This window comes from Chiloscyllium punctatum, chromosome 4, assembly GCF_047496795.1.
Source record: "Chiloscyllium punctatum isolate Juve2018m chromosome 4, sChiPun1.3, whole genome shotgun sequence".
NCBI lineage: Eukaryota > Metazoa > Chordata > Chondrichthyes > Orectolobiformes > Hemiscylliidae > Chiloscyllium > Chiloscyllium punctatum.
In genome coordinates this window covers 138,362,567-138,371,190 of record NC_092742.1, presented here as the reverse complement: position 1 = coordinate 138,371,190, position 8,624 = coordinate 138,362,567, and the positions used below count along the sequence as shown (strand labels likewise).

The 8,624-nt window shown below is 45.9% G+C and overlaps 1 pseudogene; it reads left to right on the top strand.

Annotated features, from left to right (window-relative positions):
- The first annotated feature begins 4,147 nt into the window (after nucleotides 1–4,147).
- On the top strand, nucleotides 4,148–7,910 carry LOC140476020 (heat shock 70 kDa protein-like; annotated as a pseudogene).
- The last annotated feature ends 714 nt before the right edge of the window (nucleotides 7,911–8,624 follow it).

The window sequence follows — 8,624 nt, the reverse complement described above, 5'->3', positions numbered from 1 at the left end:
CAGGGGCACTGTCTATGCAACCCCTACTTACGTGTAATCCTCAAGCTCCCACTCCACTCTGCCCCCTCACAGGGTCACCGTCTCTGTGACTCCCAGGTACGTGTATTCCTCCAGCTCCCACTCCACCCTGCTCCCTCACAGTGTCACCGTCTCTGTGACTGCCAGGGATGTGTAATTCTCCAGTTCCGACACCAATCTGCTCCCTCACAGGGGCACTGTCTATGCAACCCCTACTTACGTGTAATCCTCAAGCTCCCACTCCACTCTGCCCCCTCACAGGGTCACCGTCTCTGTGACTCCCAGGTCCGTGTAATCCTCCAGCACCCACTCCACTCTGCTCCCTCATAGGGTCACTGTCGCTGTGACTACCAGGTGTGACTCAGCCTTAATCCTCAGTGCTGATTTATATCCTCCTGCTATGCTGCCTCTGTAACTCCCAGGTATGTTAGACTCAAGCTCCTGCTCCAAGTTGCTCCCTCATATGGTCACTCCCTCTGTGCCTCAGTGCTGGTTTCAAGCCTCCTGCTCTGCTTTTTCTCCTACTCCAAGTCCCAGTCGGTCCCGACCCTCGCTACTGATTAATATTCTCCCGCACTCTCTCAGGTTCTCTGTCCTTGTGACTCCCAGGTAATGGCAAGCCTCAAGCCTCAGCTGAGATTTATAACGTCCCATTCCGCACTGCTGCCTTACAGAATTACTGTTGTGCCTGGAAAACAGTGGAAAAGAGGAGAATTAGACAGAGCAGAGGGTGTCACAGTGATTGAGCGAGCCATATGGAATGGAACAGGTTATCTGGGGAGCTAGGCTGATCTGCAGCAACTGAAGAAGTTTGCTAGAAGATACACGAGAGTTGCATATACTGATGAAGGCAAAGGACACAGAGAGATAGTGGGTTATTCATGACGGAGCTTTGTACAGTCTAAAGGGCTTTTTCTGAGTTGATTACAGGGATGTGTATTCTTCAACAAATGCAAATTGATAGCCAGAAAGTGTCGTATGGTACTGGAGACTGTTGGATATTACAGAGTTAGAAGACTTGCAGTAACTTGGGGGTAATATAAACTTTTGGAGCACTGGTGGTGTTCAAGGACCCTCAGGACATGAGGAGGTGCAGAGAATGGGAGCATTCCAAATATTGGGATTATAGGGGCTGGAAGTCCTGAGATGTATAAGGAGGAAGAAAATTGCCAATTTAGCACATGCAACCATTGTAATTACAGAGATTTAGGAAGGGAACCTGTGCTATCATTGATTACAGTTATATGGAGAGTTACAGCAGCTGAAAGGGTTACACATTTTAAAAGGGAGAGATTTTAGGTGATCAGAAGTTTAAACAAGAATAAATGAATTTCAGTGATCTCTAGCACAGATGGGAATGGAGAAGGTGAGATATTGTGAGGAACTGTCAGATTTATATGGCGGGGAGTATATAGGATATGAAAGGGAGAGCTGCATTGTCTGTATGCAGTTGCAGACATGAGGACAAGCACCTGCTGAATGGGACACAGATAACAACAGTTCCAACGGCTGGTGCAGTGGCTCAAGAAGGCAGCTCACCACCACTTTCTCAGGGACAACTCCATATCACCAATAAATGCTGGCTCAGCCAACAGAGCTCATGTTCATTAATGAATCACGTATTAAAAGATCTACAAGCAGCACTGAGGTCACTCAGGCAGGCCCTTTCAACAGTACTTCACAAACCAGGAACCACAATACCCTGGAAGGACAGGAGCTCCAGGTGCACAGGAACACCAGCATTTCCAAGGTACCCCCCAAGCCACGCTCCATCCTCCCAGCACTGTGTCTGTCCCTACACCCAAAGGACTGCAATGGGTCAGAAAGGCAGCTCCCCACCACCTTCTCCAGGGAATTACAGATGGGAAGGTAATGGGGAAACTCTGCTGTTGACAGCCAGACAGAAAATTAAATCCAGCAGTGGGTGTGAAATGAAATTTCCGTTTCAGAACAACATGCAGAACATGGATAGAGGATTTGTCTGATTGGCACAAGACAGAGAGTGTGAAGAAAGGGCAATTTTTCACGATTGGAACTGGTGATGGGGGGAGTACTGCAGGGGTCAGTGTTGGGATGACACTCTGCTCATTATACATTAAGAGTCTGGACAAAGAATGTGAAGGGGTATGAGAAATGGGTTTCCAAGAAAGATCCCAGCAATGAATTTTGTGTCATATGAGGAGCAGGTGAAGTCTCTGGGTCTGCACTTGATGAAGTTTAGGCGGCGGCGGCGTAGAACCTTGTTCAAAGTTACAGAATACTGAGGGGCCTGGATGGAGTGGACGGGGGCAAGATGTTTCCACGAGCAAGAGAGACTAGGGGCCAAGGGCACAGCTTCAGAGTGAAGGGACGGCCCTTCAGAATAGAGATGTGGAGGAATTTATTCAGCTAGATGGGGATGGATCAGTGGAACTCACTGCATCATGGGGCTGTGGATGCTAAGTGATTCAGTGTATCTAACTCAGAGATAGCTAGGTTCTTGATGAATAAAGAGATCAAGTGTTACCCGGAGTAAGTGAGAGATTGGGGTTGAGAAACAATTCAGCCATAAGCAAATAGTGAAATAGACCCGATGGACCGAATGGCCTAATTCTGCTCCTATACATGATGGTCTGATGGACTGCCCTTTTTCCGTAGGTTTCCAAGTGTGTAGTTATCATTTCTGGCATATTGTTTACCATGCATTCCAGCACTTTCCTGATTATTGCTGTCACCACTTGGTTTCAGATCAACTGCAGAAAGCTACATCACAGAGTAACTTGAGAATCATTGTGTATAAATCTCAGAAAGGTGGCATACAGGGCCAGCAGGACACAGAGAAGGCAAAAGGAATGCTGGCATTGATTTCAAAGGGAATGGAGAATAAAAATACGGAAGGCTTGTAATAAATATAGAAGACTCCAGCCTGCCCACACTGAGAATACTGTGAACAAGTTTGGTCCCCTACCTGGAGGGAAAATGTCCTTGCATTGGAGGCAGCCCAGAGAAGGTTCACTAGGTTGTTCTTCAAAATGGAGGGATATTTATGAGAAGAGGTGGAGAAGGTTGAACTTGCAGTCGTGAAAATTTAGAAAATGAGGCAAATTTATTGATACACCGAAGATTCTTGTGTTCTTACAGATTCGGTACAGAGACATTGTTTCCCTGAGCAAGGATCTGTAACTGGAGATAAAGGGGAATACAGATACCAGAGAAGCTAACAGAGAAAAGCTGGGTTGTAGAGACTGGAGGATGTTAGCGTTCAGGTGGTTTGAGATCACTGTTGGTGGTTAGAAATCAGATAGGTTTTTGGGCTGAAAGATGTCAAGGAGATTTACAGGGTTATCATTCCTGAAGGAGTTACAGCGATAGTGAGGAATATAGGGACTAGAGATTACACAGATATGGGTGGTCGTTGGAGCTTCAGGAAATACAGAGATTGGGAGGGTTGTCGGGACTGGAGATTACACAGAGATTGGTGGTAGTTGGAGCTACAGAAGTTTTAGGAGAAAGGGAGGATTGTAGGCACTGGATATTAGACAGTTGGAGTGGTAGTTGGAGCTGCAGTTTATCGAGCCCGGGAGGATTGTTGGTGCTGGGAGCTACACTGACATGGACAAAAGTTGGAGTTGCAGGAGAGAGGGAGATAGAGAGGGTTGAAGGGTCTGGATCAGTTCACACAGCCAGGGAGAAGTGTAGGGATTGGAGGAGCCAGAGATACTGAGGGCTGTAGGTCTGAAGGAGCTCAGAGAACTTGTGAGGACTGTGAAGGCAGGTTTGCAGCATTCCTATAAGTTACACAGAGATGTGGAGTGCTGTTCTGGAGGAGGTTACAGAAATCAACAGGATTGCAGATTATGGAAGATATTACAAAGACAGTGAGCTGTAGTATTTGAGGAGGTTACAGGGACAGGATACGTTGAGGAGTTGGAGGTTGCTACTGGTGTTAAACATGCTGCAAGGGATCAATATCCTTACAGCGATCAGGGGGATTGGAAGCTCTGGAGATAAAGAATGAGAAATGCAGTAACTGAAGAATATCACAGAGATGGGGAGGAACATATGAGGGGCATTAATCACTCAGATGTGAAAGCAGAAGTTTTCGTCAGTAGGTTTACAAAAGACGTGAAAGGTGTCCACAGTGAGGGGGATGGCCTCAGGCTGCAGTATGAAGGTTGAGGCTGGGACAGAGTTTCAACAGAGTAATATCAATTGATAACCAGGTAAGAGCACAGCAGGCAATAAGGGAAAACTGATGAATTAAGCTGCATTTATTTTGATGTAAAATGCCTGACAGGTAAGGCAGATGAACGCACGGGATAGATGGGAATATGGGACTGGGAAATCACAGGAATTACAGAAACACAGCTGAGGGACGGACAGGACTCACAGATCATTGTTCCAGATGACTGATTCAACAGGAAGGATAGAAGGAGAGACAATAGAGTAGGGGGTGTGGATCAGTGAAAACATCACTGCAGCACAGAGAGAGGATATTCCCGAGGATCACCCAGTGAAGGTATGTTAGTGGAACTGAGAATTAAGAATGAATAGTGTTAGAAAACGAAAATCGCTTCTTAATAATCGCTCTAGACAAATTCAGGAAAACAAAGTTTTATTAGCAAGTCTGCAGAGTCGGGCACCCTTCTGTGTAAAAGGCGCGCTGAGGCTTACAAAGTTTCTCATTATATACAGTACAAATCCCTCCCCTCCTTGGCTCTAACAAGCCATGAGGTTCACATTCTTAAAAACATCATTATTCTTCGATTTACACCCTTATCACAAAGTCTGCAACAAATGTCTCCAGACCCTCCCCTCCCTGGCTCTAACGAGCCATGAGGTTCACATTCTTAAAAACATCATTATTCTTTGATTTGCACCCTTATCACAAAGTCTTCAGAGTCTCCAAAGTTGTTTCTCTCACCCTGCAGTATTATCAGTCAAGGCCTCATTCTTCCCTGCCTGTGTTAATGGTTTCATCAATCAAGGGCCTGTTTGTTTTTACTCTGCTCACAAATTGTCAGCATTCTGCACAATTTAAACTATTCTACTTTTGAGTATACAAAATTTTTTAGAAAAGAAACAAAAGTTTTGTCTTTTATTATAGATCAGTCTGTGGTCCAGGCACATCTTAAAGTTTAAACCGAAATTACCTCTCACAATTCCACCCTTTTCTTTCTTTAAGATGTGCCTGACCAATATAGCCCCCCCTCCTCAAGGGCCCGGGAAATCCTTGGTCTTTCGCAGCAACATCACTTTAAGTTCACGTGTCCCATGTTGTGGAACCACCACTGCCTGGAGTCGGGAAATATTTTTCTGAATTAAAAACTGAATACAGGGAGTTAGGCAGGGTAATACGAGAAGAAGAATCATGCCCCCCCCCAACCACCAGCAACGCCGTGCGCCACCAGCTACCACCTAGGAGACCATCCCACCATCCGATGCCACTAAGAGGACGCCAAGATTGTACTGGCACATGGGCCAATTTCCGAATTTCATCGGAAATTTTCAAAACCGCTTTACCATTATCGTCAATTTCTAGACAGCAGTTAGTCAGGTTAAACTTCCCGTACACACGCCCCCCTCCGAGGCCAACAGATAATCCAAGGCAAGTCGGTTTTGATATATAGCAGCCCTCATCTGATCCTGCTGTTTAGCCAGCAGCTCCAGGGCCAGGGCAGTCCGGTTAGTAATAACCTCTACGACTGCTTGGAGCCTGATAATTCGATTCAACATATAGATAGAAGTACGGTATCCCCATGATCCGTCCTGTGCCCATGTAGCTGGCCCGGAGTATGCAATAATCCGGGCCGGTGGCCACTCATCCCCCCAATCACCGACTTGGATATCCCTTGGCGACCTACGGAGAGAGTCAAATAGTTTAATTCCCAAATCGTTGCCTTCCTTCCGGGGTAATAGGAAGAACGCAGGTCGTATTAGACCCAGGAAGCATACCCCAGCCCATCCCATGGGTAGTTTGGAGTATGCCTGATTACCGCATATCCAAAATAGGCCATCTGGAGCAGGCCCTCCCTGCCTCACAACATCATCCCACAGTTCCTTTACCCCAGGGACGCCCTCATAAGGACTAGGACCACTGCAATTCCAGTAATCAGTCCCCAGCTCGTCAGAGGAGGAATCAGTACGTAATGGAACGCAATTTCCATGATCCCGGTTTGCAATGTACCAAGTAATATCCTCAGGCCACCATACTCGCGTGGTTGCATCCAATACATTCTGACAGGGACTAATCCCTACCTCCACTGTCCCCTTGCCTTCAATACGGAACCGGCCCTCAGGGCTGTTTGTCAGTCTCCACCCCTGGCTTTTTCTATCGTTGACACAGGTCCAAGTGGTTTGTAGCAACTCCCCTATGTCTAAGCTTTGACCAGTCCACGGCCATTGTTCCGACATATGCGGCCCCCCACAAACCCAGCAATTGCTAACATTTAAAACAGTGGCTATTCTAGAGGTGAGATCAATAAACAGGTTTTGTGTAACATCAGGGAGTTCAATCTTTCCTTCTACCTCTTCGTATACCGATGGCACTTTAGAGAGCACGACCGTTCCCTGACGGTCTTGCTCTTTCCCCAACCCCCGATCAGTGATCTGTATCTTGGTCTCCTTGACTCTGTCAACCTGCTCCCTGAGCAACACGGAGGATAGGTCCCACCTCCCAGTTTTGCTAATACACACCCAGCGGTCATTTATAGGGCATCCACGGATTTTGCCACCGTATCCTTTATTATATACCTGATAATAGGGTCTTCCACCCTCCCAACATTCATGGCGTGCACTCACATCGTAACACCAATCGTCCACATAGGAATGGGACACAATGTTCCCGAGTAGATTCGAATCCCAAGTCTTACTGTAGGTCGACATTTGTCACATCTTCCCTCACCCTCCCCCACATACAGGAGTAAACTGATCAATATCCCCACCAATACAGTCCAAGTAGAGTTCATTATTGCTGTCTTTTCAGTTTTACCACCAACGGCTTGTCCCCTTGCTCGCATTTCCAAGTGCTTTCTCCTACAGGCGGAACAGGCCCCTTTATCCTTGACGCGTGGACCCACCCTTTTTCTTTCGTCCGAACAGCTGCTTCAGTTGTTAACAGAACCAGGAACGGTCCTTCCCACCGCGGCTGGAGCTTTTCGGCCTTCCAGGTCTTAACAAGTACCCAATCTCCGGGCTCCACCTTATGCAAGAGGAAGTCGAGCGGCGGAGTGTGAGCCAGGAGACCTTTCCTCCGGAGTTCTCTTGGGCAAATTTGACCTCAGTGGGATCCCTCCTGCGCCACGTGGTGTACCACAGATTGAGGTCACCTTTGATATTGACGCAAATGGCATCTTGAATGTCTCTGCTGTGGACAAGAGCACTGGCAAAGAGAGCAAAATCACCATCACCAATAACAAGGGCAGGTTGAGTAAGGAGGAGATCGAGAGGATGGTGCAGGAAGCGGAGAGGTACAAAGGTCAGGATGATATGCAGCGTGAGAAAATTACAGCCAAGAATTCCCTGGAGTCGTACGCATTTAACATGAAGAGTTCAGTGGAGGAAGAGAAAACGAAAGGCAAGATCAGTGAGGAAGATAAGAACAAAGTCATCGAAAAGTGTAACCAGGCCATCTCCTGGCTGGAGGCAAACCAAACAGCAGAGAAGGAGGACTTTGAGCAGCAGTTGAAAGATTTGAAAAAAAAATATGCAAGCCCATCATTGCCAAACTTTACCAGGGAGGTATGCCCGAAGGGCCATTCTCAGAACAAGTCAGAAAGGACCCTTCTGGTGGACCAACAATTGAAGAGGTTGATTGAAACTTTAACTCTCTTCAAAGTAATATCATTTTCAGTTGGTCTCTCTTCTCCACCATTCCATCCCCCCACCTCCCTGAAATTGCAACAGTCCTTTAGAATTTCTCGGGGCTTCTGTAAACCCAGTTGATTTGGACATTTGCACAGTTAGGTAAATGATGGCCTACATTTCTGAAGTTTGGGTGTTTGAATGGTAGCAATTAAACGTGTCAATGGTGAATTTTTCTGCAAACTGTTTCCTGTATGTTTTATACATTGAGTAGTTTACACCCTTTTAGCTGCTAATGGAGTTCTTTCTCAGTTTTCTGCACACTACAAGAATGCACCGTATGATTCAGAAATTCAGTCAGTTGTCACTAATCCTGAGAAGTTATTGTTTAGACAGGTTATACTTACAGTTAAGCAAGCCAGCTATTCTTTCTGTCATGTAGTTGGAACAGTGTTCCCTTATAATAAATAGTATACAACAGAGATTCTATTTTCATACAGACCACAAGAAGGTGGTGTTATAACAATTGGCAGCCTTTGCAGACTTAATTTGTATGCAATTATTGGGGAAAGTAATCACAATTAAATATCTTTGGTGGAAAATGCATAACATCCGAGCAGTGGCTATCAATAATACAATTTCTCTCCGTGCACAACCAATTTTCAGATGATGTCCTTTGTGTTCTCCAAAAGCTTGTTTAACCATTTGAATCATTAAGTGGATAGGACCAATTTTCATGCATTGTGTGTCTGTTGCTGTCATAAATGTTTTTTTGTTTGCAGCAAAATTTAAGTTTTTTTTTGATACCTTCCAGACATTGATTC